Source organism: Callorhinus ursinus, unplaced genomic scaffold (assembly GCF_003265705.2).
Source record: "Callorhinus ursinus isolate GAN/ISIS: 27379988/994484 unplaced genomic scaffold, GSC_fseal_2.0 scaffold5, whole genome shotgun sequence".
NCBI lineage: Eukaryota > Metazoa > Chordata > Mammalia > Carnivora > Otariidae > Callorhinus > Callorhinus ursinus.
The window spans coordinates 74,620,499-74,631,203 of record NW_027397067.1 but is presented as its reverse complement, the minus strand read 5'-3'; the positions used below and the strand labels follow the sequence as shown (position 1 = coordinate 74,631,203).

The 10,705-nt window shown below is 48.9% G+C and overlaps 1 long non-coding RNA gene across 2 annotated transcripts in view; it reads right to left on the bottom strand.

The window, feature by feature from the left end:
- Nucleotides 1-6,833: 6,833 nt before the first annotated feature.
- Nucleotides 6,834-10,705, bottom strand: part of LOC141372852 (uncharacterized) — a 28,898-nt gene continuing 25,026 nt past the window's right edge. The window contains exons 3-4 of one of the 2 annotated variants that reach the window (XR_012378355.1): nucleotides 7,997-8,098; nucleotides 6,834-7,909 (exon numbers count right to left, since the gene is read on the bottom strand). This is a non-coding gene — a long non-coding RNA (uncharacterized lncRNA). The remainder of the gene's footprint in view (nucleotides 7,910-7,996; nucleotides 8,099-10,705) is intronic. The other variant, XR_012378356.1, reaches the window with a different exon arrangement.

Sequence of the window (10,705 nt, the reverse complement as noted above, 5' to 3'; positions counted from 1 at the left end):
CAAAGAGGGATGTTATTGGCCCAAAGGTAGAGATTCAGGTATGGATGCACTCGGGGGAGTTAGCAGAAAGAAAAGCCAGTTCAAAGGCCCTGAGGCAAGATTCTCACCACCTCTTGGCTTGGCTTTGCTCTCAGGAGCTCCTCCTTGGGCACATCTCCCTAAGGAATGGTCAGTAGCCTCCCGCAGCTGGGAGCCCACCTGTTAGCAGTTCGACAACTCTGGAGAAGAGAGGAGCTTCCTGCTCACAGCTCCTGGGATGAAGGACTCTCCCTGGGCCAGTCCCTGCTACCAGCGGGGTAGAAGGTGCTGCCTGGACAGGTGGAGGAAGCATGCCATCCGTGCAGTAAGGGGAAGAGGGAATGGGGCACACCAGCCTTGTCCAAAGTACATTCACTCCAGAACACCCCTTAAGGAACATTGTGAGCCAAACACCACTCTGAGAGCTGAGGCAATGTCGGGACAGAAGGGGCAGAACTTCCTGCCCTTGGGATGCTTGCATATGGCTAAAACGGGACAGGCAGGTGCAGTCAGTAAAATGATCAGGAGCCAAATGAACCAAGGATAGGGTGAGGTGCCTGGGGGAGGGGAGGCAGTTGCCACGTTGAAAGCGTTGTTGGGGAAGGTCCCTAGAGGAGGAGACGACACTGTGCAGAAGCTGAAGTTGCTGAGGACTGAGACAGTGAGTGCCTGGGCTTGGAAGGAAGAGCGTCTTCGAGGCCCTGAGGCCAGAAGGGGCTTGACAGCCTTGAGGGGCAGCAGCTGTCCTCTTGACCCTGGGGTGGTGGGAGAAGAACACCTCAGAGGAGCTGGGACGAGAGAGCACGTAGCATCTTGGACCCGTGAGCAAGGACTTGGACTTCTACCCAGAGGGCATCAGCGTGGGGGTGACACGTGTGCCAGGGGAACGTCAGACGATCTGATCAGAGACCCGAGGGTGGGTCCCTGGGAACAAGGAGAATAGATGCCCTGCTCCGTGTCTGGGATGGCGTGCGAGTGGACGTGTGGGAGAGACCTTCCCTGATGGAAGGAATGGCCTAGAACAAGATCAGACATTCAAGGGGCAGTCTGCCCCAGGCACCTGCAGCTGTGTAGCTAGAATATTTACAGAAAAAGACTGTGTCTGGGTCAGAGCCACCATGAGGAGGATGCAGGACAGGGTCTGAGTGTGGCCCAGGCTGTGTTCCAGGCTCAAAACGGGACACTGTTGATGGTCAAGGGTGTCTCTTTGGAGGCAGAAGTCTTGCAGAATCAACCACTCCTTCTCATCTTTTCTCCCAGGAAACGTGCAAATCTCAAAATGACCACTCAAGGAGAACATGGTTTGATTTCAGGTTTGTACTGAAGGACATCGTGCCAAAGCACAAATTTAGAGAGAGAGGGAAAAAAAATTCCTGGAGATGGTTTAATTTCCATTTCTTCTTAAAAGCATGGCAACATGCATATTAAAAATGCTAGATGAAGGATATTACAAACAGACAACTACTTTTTTTTTTTTGCCCTCCCAGGAAAGGGTAGAGGCCCTGGGGATTCCTGTGGCAGATGATAATATTAGTGAACATTGGTGAATCACTGAAGTTAGCAAGGCATTGTCCACATGTGCTTATCATTAGCGCAGGTAGCAGCAGCTCAAACATACTGGAGTTTCACTCCGTGTCAAGTGTGGAAGCCCAGAGTCTTGGGAAATCAGTCCCCGCCCCCAACCCGGCAGACACACAACTCAGCAAACACCAGGAACCCCATCCGTGTGCCACACACTGAGCCAGGCTCTGGGGGGACTTGGCTTCCCTTTGTGCCACGACGGTCGTAGAGACCAGAAGACACGGACACGGTGCTCCAGGATAGAACAGCCATGCCCATGGCCGCAACCATGAGCTCCGACCTAACCTTATATGTGTCGAGCTTTTCACAGTTGAAGTGTTTTCTCATGCACAGGTTCTTGCTTTCACAACAACCCCTGTGCAGCAAGAATTGAGCCAGATCTGTATGACTCTGGTGTTTTGGTGAATAGGACTCGATTCCTGTCTTAAAATTCTGGACCACTCCATACTGCACCTCCTTCTACCGGGTCTCTCGGCTTCCACTCGCAGACTGAGTTGAGAGTAAATAGATTTAATTCTTGGAGTAACCCGATGAGCAAGTGTGTTACTATCTCTATCTTTGAGATAAAACACTGAGCCTTAGGGGTGCCTCGGTGGCTCAGTCAGTTAAGCATCTGCCTTCTGCTCAGATCATGATCCTAAGACCCTGGGATCAAGCCCCACATCGGGCTCCCTGCTCTCTCTCTCTCTTTCTCTAATAAATAAAATCTTTAAAAAAAATAAATATAACACCGAGACTTAGATCAAATGAAGTGCTTCAAGGTCACTGCCCAGACTTGACTCCAAGCAGCCTGGCTTAGGAAGCCAACCTTTCAACCACAGAGCTCTGTGCCTGGCGTCTGAGATTGAGAGCTGAGTGTAAATATGATTTCCAGTAGAGGGACTATTTGTAATATTCACCACGATCTCTGAAAGCTTTTGTCAGATGTGGAAGCAGAGACTAGGAGACAATAGGCTAATACTGATGTCAGAGCTTGCTCACTTAGGAACTTAGGATGTGCCAGAAGTGGGATCCGAACCCAGCTCAGCCCCACTCAACCCACTGAACCTTGTGCCCCACAGCACTTGGCATTTGCTAACAGCTCCTAATAATACATCCTGATTCCTCTTGCCTTTGTCTTCTTCTCTTGCCCTCCTAGAGAACCCAGTGGGCACATCCCTGAAGGTTCAGATGCGGGCAGGGGGAGTTTTGGCCCCTGCCTCATAATGCTGTTCCTGACAGGTCCCGGGAGAGATGAGGTCATCAATATTTCTGTGTCTGCCCAGGCACAACTAGTCGGACCACCATTCAACTAAATGGGCACGGTGTCAATCATTGCAGTGACTCTGGAGGAACTGTACTGGAAAGGTTTGCTGGCGTGGAGTAAAATCAACCCAGCTTGAACGACCAGTCAGTTCTGTTGTGAAGGGAACTTTCCTGTGGCAGAAAGGACACCAGACACGGAGCCAAGCACCTGCCTTCCCATCCTGGCCATGCCACGCGTTCACTCAACTCTAAAACTATTCTGCAGCATCAAGTGCCTGAACTGTAATATGGCCACACCCCACCCATATGGTGGTCATGAGGTCTCAGTGAGGACGAACATGGGAAAGCACCTAGCACTCCATCTGCTCATAGGAGGCGCTTAAGAAACACTAGCTACACTGGTGGAATCTCAACCAAACCATTGAAGTGTGTTAACTAATGAGGGAACATTGACTGAAGCGGCCATTATCACTGCATTGATAAGACAAGCACTTAAACATAGCTTTTTCTTTCGTTGACTGGCCGTGTTTGTGGAAGGGCCTTGTGAAGCCAGACTGCACCATTTCAAAAGCCTCTTGGTCAGGCCAGTTGTGTATGTTGTTGGCTTGTATTCACTGCTCTGAAATTCCACAAAGAAACTCAACTGCACAAATCCTAGAAGCCACCTTAGGACTTTCCATGGCCCACTGGGCTGCTTTGGGGCCCTTTGGACCCTTGAGGTCTGGAAGAAGGAACCTGGTGCTGGGAGGGACAGTTGAGTTGGCCCCATGCTGAGGAGTGGGAACGAGGACTGGGAGCAGGATGGCCTAACACTAAGGCTTCACTATTCCACTGAGTGGCCATTTGGCTTTGAAAAAGCCACTTCCTTTTCCCTCCGGGTTTCCCTAGTGAGAAGGGATGGGCTAGAAATCCAGTCACCACAACAGTTATTTATAAGAAGAAATATTTTCTGAGCTCAGAGGAGACCACCATGGCCTTAAATATGTTGTGCTCACCATCTTGTCTAATCTTCATGACCAGCCTGCTGACTGGGGGGGGCCTCCTAATTTTACGAATGAAGAAGGAGGGGGGTTGAGTAGCAAGCCTACTGTCACAAGGAAGGAAGTGACAGAGATGACTCTGGGGGCTGGTCTGGTGGCACCCAATGTCTGAACACGTGAATACCCCCTTCTTGGTTCTTTCAGTAGGATGGTCTCTAGGGGTCGAGTCTGACATATTACGAGTTGATGTTTCTAAACAAAGTCTGAGTCACACTCTGGTGAAGCCAACCTTCTGGGATTTAATTTCAGTGTTTCCATCCATGTCAAGAGGGGTTTGGGAGACCACACAGGACACGTCACCATGAGTCTGCTCCCACCTTCTCTGTCCTTCAGAGAATGGCCCCACGTTCCCTGCAACCACCCAGTCAGAGACCCAGGATCTGCCTTAGGCATCCCTCAATCCACCCAAATGAAGTGAATCCTCCACTCTTGCCCAGCTCCATGGTTCCATTCCCACTGCTCCCGGGAAGACTCAGCTCCCCCTCCTCCCTCCCAGGCTCTTCCTGATGCTCCTCAACAACTGCCCTGCCCCTGGTTTGCCCCTGTAAGTATATTCTCCCCTATCTCCATGGTGTTCATTCCAAAATAGATGTCAGGTGTTATCGTGCCCCTACCAAAGCCCTCCAAAGGCTCCCAAGAGCCAAAACGTAAAGGGCCATCAGAGCTTCCCACACCTGCCGTGATCTGGCTGCCCCTCCACCTCCAGCCCCATCCCCTCACAAGCCCCACACAAGGCCATGCTGAGCTGCCTCTCTCCACACCTGCTCTTCTTCTTCTTCTAAGAACTCTCTGCCTCCACTCGTCACAGGCTCACACTTCACTTGCCAGTTCCTCCTTGACCTTCAAGACTCAGCTTGGCATCACCCCACAGGGCACCTCCCTGAGGGCCATGATGATGGTAGGCAGGGCCCCCGGCCTGTAGCCATACCTCCCTACTTGCCTGTCCCTCCCATTAGCAATGACTTTGAATTCCACACAGCTTTTCTAAATGCCCTCAGGCCCTGCCACCAGGGCCTCTGGGCTGGGGTGCCAGCATCCGTATCTTTAGTAGGCAATCCCTGCTTTCTTTGGAAAACATGGTTCTCATCTAGTTCTGACTCCTCATGTTCAGACCGGAGTTGGCTCAGAGTGGGTTTTCAGCGATGGGTCACGAGCAGGACAAAACCAAACTGTTAACCCAGAGTCTCTTTAGAGTTCCTAAAACCTTCCATTCCTGCTCTACCAGTTCTTGACCAATAAAAAAACTGTGTATTGTTCTCCAGGCTCACTTGTCCTTCCAGAACACAGTTCCAGCTGAAAGGGCAAGGGGTTTGCTGGGAGCCTTTCTGCTGCTTGTTCCTGGTCCATATTTTTATTCTTGTTCCAGGTGGTTTCAAACCCTCCCCTCACAGAATCTGGAGGCCAGAGAGAAGGGTAGCAGCCACAGAGTCATTTTGGTCCATTTAAAAGGGTGACTCTCTTTAAAGGTTGGCGGTTTGAGAAAGAAAAATGTTGCTCTGTAGCCACAGAGAGGCCTATGACTAATTATCTTTTGACAAGCCCAAAACGGCAGGGTCAAGTGAAAATATCTCTAATAAAAATTGTGGTGCAATGAGGGAGAAAGAAATAGCATTTACCAAAGGCCCACTTTATCGAAGACCGGCTCTGTGCCAGCCATGGGATCTGTGCTTGATGCATGTTTTATTGAATCCTCTCAATATGCTTCCATTTTACAGATGAGAAAACTAAGCCTCAGAGAGGCAAATATGCTTCCCAAGTTTGTGTGATTAATACAGAACAGGAGCAGGGTTAAAGGCTCATTGCCCTGTTCCCTATACCTGTCCCCTTTCTGCCGATTGTATCTGAGCAGGGATGGCAGTCAGGGAGCGAGCGTCCAGGGCAGGTCTGGCATCCTAAGTGAGGGCTGGAGGGGCCTGATAAAGTGACCTCTCAGGGCTACGGTTTCTGTCCTTGCCTGTGGTGAGGCTGGGTCTCCTGAGTGCTTTCAAGGGAAGAGTCTTGCTCAGCTAATAGACAAGTCACTTGCTCTCTTTGGGTCTTACTTTCTACGTTCCAGGGGGCATTTTCCAACTGAGTTCCCTGGAAATCCTGAAGCACCACGGAGGCTGCAGTGGGGCTCCAGGAAGATGAAGTGGGTGGGGTCCTGACCAGGTTCCCCCTTCTACCTTCCACCAAAGTAATTCCACTTTGGTTGGTCTACGTATGAAGTCTCCGTGAAGCTCCTATGAAGAAAGAGATCCACTACTACGTACGAATGAATGAATAAATCAGTACAAGAATGAGTACGAAACCCAATTACTATGGAGTCCCAAAGTCCTCATGACTCTCAAGTGCACCACTAGAAATATTGTTAACCAAAGCTCTGTGTACGACGGTGGTGTCAAGAGTGATACTGTGTCCACCCAAAGCCAACACCTCCTGTGGACTTGTAGCGCCAAAATGTACCAACATTCAAGTTACTGTTCCTCTGCTTAGTCTTCCCAGGGTCATTCACAGGGTGCTTCACGGTTTATAAAGCACATCCATACACATGGTTGCACTGTAACATGTTGTCAGTTCTACTAACATCAGGGTCTTCAGGATTTGGGAAGTTCCCTAGTAATGGCCTCACATTCTTGCAAACGTCCTCACTGCATCCCCTTTGCACCTCTGGAAACTTCCATTTGCACTTAAAGGCCAGTTCAAGTGTTACCTTTTCTGGGAAACCATGAGACCTCCCTTGCTCTATCTGGCCCTTCCTCTTCTGGAGCCCCACACAACTTTGACCTTGGTGCAGTATGTTCCAAATATGTTGCAATTTAGCTGTTATTCATCCTCCCTTCCTCCTGTACTATGACCATCATAAGAGCAAATGGCTCAGTTAATACCCGAGGTGATGAAGAATGAATAATGAATGAGTAAGTGCATAGGTACCCGGCTTCTAATAGTAGATAACTTCTACTTCCGTGATTTCTTGAGTAAAGTCAGTCCCAGCCTCACGCTCAACATATGGCATGTCCACAAGGGCCTACTGCATGCCTGCAACTGTACCAGGTATGAGGGACACAGTGGGGATGGGAAAGGCTAGACCCTGTCCTTGTGGAGTCCCCACCTTGCATGTACAATCAAAGCACTCCTCACACAGAGTGGTCAGCACGAGTACTGATGTTTGTTTCTCCAAATCTCTGTGAAGACCAAGACTATGTCTTGCTCGCCTTCATACCCCTGCACCCTGCTCAATGCCTGGTGAAGATTAGGTGCTCAGTAAATGTTTGATGGATAGATGTGACCCATCACAAGCCAGGTGCCTCTGCTTGCCCTGCTTGCCCTTATTTCTGGGTCATATCCATGACCTAGGACTAAACTGTAAACACATTTCCTCATATTCCAGGAATCCCAGGCAGCACTTTGAGCAATGAAAACTTTTATTCTTCAATACTTAGACTATTCACCCTCAAGACAGGGGCATTGTTAAACCCCTTCCTGTGAGCCTGCATGAGGATTTGTGTGCATACGCGTGTGCACATGCTCACCGACACACCACTTAGAAACAGTTTTCACCTTATGGCACAATGCAAACGTGATTTCATGCCAAGAAAACAAAACAGAAATGTGTCTTCTCCTTTTCTCAGCACTGTCTTGGAGACCACAGAGGTAGTGAGGTGGGGTGGCAGGCACTTTATCAGGCCAGGAGTCTGCTTGACCACCTGTTAGCTTCCAGAACCCAGGGAAGTCACTTCATCTCTCTGAGCCTCAGTCGACTGGTCTTTGAATCAGAATAAGAACAAATAGAAAACCACATTCCAGTTACTCACTCGCCTTCATAGAGAGTGTTGTGCAGAAAAGGGAGGTCCAGAGCTAAGATCATAAAGGCAGGCGGGGGAATTCAGGTGACCCCCAAAGTTGAAGAGAACATCCAAATGTCCATCCTGGTATGACTGGGGACCAGGAGTCAGACAAATCTCAGTCAAATCCAATTTCTGTCTTCTGCTAGCTGTGTGTCCTTAGAGAAGTTAGTTCAGCATTCTGGGCTTCATTTTCTTCATCTGTAAAATGGAAATAATAATGATCTATCTCACCTCAGGATCTATAACTGTTAGGTGCCTCCTTCTTGCTTCTGCTTATGTCCTCACCTCTCTGGTTTCGTCTGCAATGGCCTGTGAGCTGGCTGTGTGGTCAGTTCACAATAAGGGTATCAATGCTGGGCTCAAAACATGGTGCACCCTCTGGAATGGCTATGATGTAGAAGACAAAGTTACTACAGGTCCGGAAGATATGGAGCAGTTGGACCTCTAGGTCAGTTTGGCAACATCTACAAAAGCTGAAGATAGGCTTATTTTTGCCTGGGTAATTCCACCCCTGGATATGTTTACCCAGACATGTGCTAGAATTCCCACAGAAACACTGCTTATCACTGGGACTCACCTAGATCTCAAGCACTGTAGAATGAAGAGGTAAATTAATTGTGGCATCTTCCTCCCATGCAATACTACACAGCGCTGAGAATACAGCCTCTATGACTACACGTGACAGCATGGATGAGTCTCACCAACATCACGTTGAAAAGGAAGCCAGAGACAAGAGCATGCATGAGTATGCATGATTCCATCTATATAAAGTCCAGAAACAGAAAAAAAACACTAAGCCACAGTGGTAGTATTAGAAGTGAGAGTTGAGCCCTTGTTGGAGAGTAGTTAGTGGAAGTGACAGGACAAGAAAGCTTCTGGGTGAGTTGACTATATGATCTTCTTCTTTATCTGTTTGCAGATGCGGTGGATGAAGGTTCATTCAATTTGCTAGAGTTCACCCAGTCATACGCATGTGTATGTATGCTGAATGCATTTTTCTATATATTCATGATACTTTATTGTTTAAGGAAAGAGGGAAGGGAAGAAAGAGGGAAAGAAAGGTGGGAAGGAGGAAGGGAGGGAAAAGGGAAGAATGGAAGGAAGGAAGGAAGGAAGGAAGGAAGGAAGGAAGGAAGGAAGGACAAACATTTCTTTCAAAGGAACAACAGTATGGCTGACAGCTGACCTTTCAGAAAAAAGGATGCAAGCCAGAAGACAATGGAATGACACCCTTAAATTGCAAAAGAAAACACCAAATAGAATTCCACATAGGCAGTAGAAATCGCTTTTTACAAAGAATTATTTATTTGTTTATTTATTTATTTGAGAGAGAGAGAGAGAGGAGGAGGAGGAGGGGCAGGGGAGAGAGAATCTTGAGCAGACTCCATGCTGAGTGCAGAGCCCATCTCAAGACCCTGAGATCACGACCTGAGCAGGAACCAAGAGTAGGATGCTCAACCGACCGCGCCACCCCAGGCGCCCCAGAAATCGCTTTTGAAAAATGAAAATGACATTTTTCAGGCAAGCTAGAACAGAAAGGAACAGGAAAAAGCGACCACTCTCTCTGGACAAGAGGCAGGCGGTCCCAGGGTGAAACGCAGAGGTGTGAGGACACCGGCGAGGGCAAACAGAAGTGAATGAGGACCCATACAAAGCGATCATTGCTGTGTTTTGTGGATTTTAAAATATATGTCAGAGCAAAAAGCAACACACACACATGCACACACAAGAGGAACAAAAATGACGCTAAGGTGACAGAGCTGTCCATCCCCTCCCTTGCCTGCAAGAAATCCACGTGTGTCCCTCAGAATGGCTACAACAAGCACCTTCTACGCCATTCTCTGCAAAGAATCGGGCAGCAGCAAGAAGCACCGGCTAATTGTCTGTCAGAGCTCGACGGGCAGCTTGCATTTTAATCATCTCAACCACTTATAAATCAGGGAGGCCCACAGGTGAGGAAAAGGGGTGGGGTGGGGGGTCAGACAGAGGCCTTGAACCTGTGTCAGTCTGACTCCAAAGACTCTGCTTCTGACCACTTTATTTTCCAAGCACGTGGCCGTGATGTGCCATCCTCATGTGCTTGGATTTGCAGGTGCATTCTGTACTTACCTATGAATTTGCAGTGTCTGTCCCTGGGTGTGTAAATGCAGTGGTTTACCTGGCAGCCACCACAATCCTTCGGCGCTGCTATGCTCTGTTAACTAGGTGAAGCACAGAGAGGGTCAGTCACTTGTCCAAGATCACACAGCTAGGACGTGGTGGGATGAGATCTGAACCAATCAGGCTCCTTTTCTCTTGCCCTTAGCCAGTGCAAAAATAGCACAAACAGCACATTCTTGTCCTGCTCATGGAGACACTACAGAGTGTCTTCTCTACGAGTCCTTTCCCCATATAGAAAATGGGGTGGTGAGAATGAATAACCTCTAATTCTCCCTCCCAAATGCCACCAGTGGCTGCACCAACTGGAACACACACGCATGCATGCCCACACCCCAGTGATGCTTGAGCCAGGCTATCAGTGCAAGTGGAGTTTGTGTCCCAGTAATTACGAGAATTCAGTAAGGTAACACCTGAAAAATGCTTCACACGGATGCTCAGAGAGGCCAGGGCACTGGTGCAGGGTCACGCAGCAGCAAGCGGCAGAGGGCAAGCCCTCCCGTCCCCCATCTGTCTGTCTCCACATGCAGCTCCGCCTCAGGACTCAGCTGCCTCTGCTGATGTGGTTCCTATCCTCTGAGGAGCCTTTCATCGATATGTTCATTCTGATACCTGTTGGAGCACAGCGTTGATACACTTTTACCTAAATCTTCCATGTTTTTCTTCCAGCGATGAAGATGTGCCAGACCTTCAGCTCTCCCTTCCAACCTGCTTCTCTCATTTCCCTCTCTCACTTGGTCTTGCTCCAAGACACCAGTCTTCCATATAAAAATGTCCCGTATTGGATAGAAATCTTTGGAAACAGAGCATCCTGTTCTCTCTTTCTGTTTTCCCAGG